A 3153-nucleotide genomic window follows, 5' to 3' on the forward strand; every position below is an offset into this window, starting at 1 on the left:
CCTCCAACACCACCTCACACGACTGCAACCCCCACGCCCAAATCAACAAGACACCAACAACAACAGCAATAACCCTTCCAACACCGTGTATTAAACCCACGACCACGGCCACTACAACCACCCTCACACCCAACGGCCACCTCCATTGCCACCCCTGGTCCATGGCGGTTCCAACGGTACCCTCCAACCTCACTAACGGTCAGAAACGCGACTACGGTGCTCGTCTTAAGACGGTCATGCACGACCCTACCACTCCTCTGTTTCGCCCCTGTTTACCGCCACCACCGTCACTAACCACCATCTGCCAGCACTCCGACACCTCCCCTAAGGTCGACTTAACCACCCCAACACAACCCCACCATTCCCAGGTCACGACATGCCCAATTGGTGGGTCAAATAGGGTCGAAATACCTTTGCTTCCAAACCCGCATAACCCTAAACCCGCCACCTTTAACCGCCCTAAAACCACCCTTGAAGGGTCAACGACGGTCAATACTGTTGGAATATGTGTCCTCCGACAATAATGCGATCACAACTGTCGATCATGATGATCACATGTTTAAATCTTATTTTAAGAATACATGTGGGATGTAATATTTTACAGTCAACTGGTCCACACATATCGGTAATGATTGGCTGACTAGAGTTTGACATTACTGTCGTGCGACGGTGGTGATCAGTTGATCCCCTTAGGTCATACCTATAGGGAAATACTCTTAATTGATTATTTAATTAATCATATGCCGATACGAGTTAATTAAATTACTTAAAATTGACGGATGATTTGTAAGTGAGATTAACGTGTCTTATTATAATTCGATTAAATTGGATACGGTCTAAGTAATCGAATTGTTTTATTACTTGGATAAAATTATTGTTTATGAAACAATTTGAAATTGAAATTAAATGAATAATTTATTATAAATACAAGTTGTTTTAATTTATAATTTGATAAACCATTTTGGTACAAGTAATCAAGAATTACTAGTTAATTTTGTATGTGACATATTTTATTAATATGTTGATTTTTAATATGTTAAAAATACGTTACATTGTGACATGTCATGTAACATGTAACATGTGACAAAATTGACAAATGACAAAATAAAATGGACTACCCATTTTATTTTAAGTGTGCCGAAAATGGAGGGAGTTTAAGGTGTATATTGTGTTTTTATTTTAAGTGGAAAACATGATGATTAAGCCTAATGACTAGCCTTGCATGCCTAGTCTCACCTTGAGAAGACCAAGCTCATGCATTGGCTCCACTCTCCCTTGCCAACCGGTTTTTAGAGGTGAAAATGTCAATGGTTTTTCCCTTAATCATTCACTACTTCACAATATAATTTCTAGTGTAAGAAATATTATTATTCTCTCTACATCTTATGAAAACTTAGAGAAATAAAAATCTCCCAAATCCTTCCTCTCTTGGCCGAAAAAGACAAGAGAACAAAATTAATATTTTGAGTAAAACTTATATTTTTACTAGTTCATAAATATATAAGTTATTAAGGGATTTCCTTGGGTATTCACTTTTGGGAGAGGTTCTATTTTGGACTTTTTGTTCATCCATTATAAGGAAGCTCAAGAACTAACAAATAGGTGAATTTGTTGGTGCCCTATTAATCCGAAATCCCAATGTAAGATAGACGATTTCTTCTCTTATATTGTTTAAGTTTGCATGCATAAGATCTATCATTTATTTTATGACTAAATAAATCAATTCATATATGAATATGTAAATTAATGAGATTAATGAATACCAACAAGCGGTATCAAGAGCCTTAGGTTGTTTGCATGCAAATCGGTTTATAATTTTTTCGAGTTATATGATTAACATACAAAACTAATTAATTTGAATTTATGAAGATAAACCTTAAAATAACTTTGCATGTTAAAAGTTTCAGGTCCTAAGTGATTTTTAGGACATTTTGGTTTATTTATGGATTTTATTGTTCATTTTATGTAATATTGACATTAAAATGTGATTTTTATGATAAAAATGTCATTTTTGGACTACAAATAGCTAAACTTCGAATTTTTCAATGATTTTTGGATATGTTTTCACATATATTATCTACTGATGGCCTGTATATTTTCATGATAAAATGAGTTATTTTGCTCGAAATATGGATTTTTCAAGTTTAAATCGTATTTAAATGGGTAAATAGGTTAATATGAGTTATATTTCGAATCTGGTCATGGAAATTTATTATGTTGTCACATGAAATTTTACAAGATGTGTGTAAAATATTTGGCTATAATGAAGTCTTTATGCATGATTTATGAATTTTTGATGAGAAATCACATAAATAGTGACTATAATTAGTAATAATGCTAAAACATACTTCATGACTAAAGGAAAAACGTCACATGTTGCATTTTATCATATATTTCATATATAAAAGTGAAAAGTTGATAAAAATAATTTTTCTCATGTTTTTATGGTCATAATTGTTAAAACCGATAAACCGCAACGTTGTTTTTCTCGATAAATTTTCGAAATTTTTAACCTAAGTTTTGAATATTATGAGTGTCATGGTATTTTTCCAGAATGTTCATGAGTTTAAATTTTAAATTTCGAAATTATTTGAAATTTTTATAATTTAATTTGAAGTTTATAGCATAATTTTGTATTTTGGGTCCATTTATGAACAATATTAAGAAATCAAGTTTAATTATTGTCAAAATGTTAGTGGAGACTAATTTTGAGTCCTAAGATGGTTAGGGTAATTAACTTGTACATAAATATGAATTTATGTAATTATTGTGATTTTTAATAAGTTAAATCACGCAAATTCGTAAAAACCAATAAATATACGATATTGGCTCTTAAAAGGCGATTTAGCATAAAATCTAGCATGTTCATACATATTATAATGCTGCATTTTATTTATGGTTGTCATATTTTAATTTTATGTAATTTTTGAATTATGTAATTTTACTTAGTATGGCCTTAGTTTTAATTGGTATTACCCGAAATGTATGGGAATATCGATTCGGTTGTAATTATTGTGATCTCGTATCACCGTTTTGTAATTTAATAGATTTATTTTTATTTTAATTACAAATGTATAATAGGAAATTATGTAATTCATTTTGTAATTTAATTATTCCGGAGTTCCTTGAAGACGGTGCCATTCGAGAAAGGCG

The sequence above is a fragment of the Silene latifolia genome, chromosome 4 (assembly GCF_048544455.1).
Source record: "Silene latifolia isolate original U9 population chromosome 4, ASM4854445v1, whole genome shotgun sequence".
NCBI lineage: Eukaryota > Viridiplantae > Streptophyta > Magnoliopsida > Caryophyllales > Caryophyllaceae > Silene > Silene latifolia.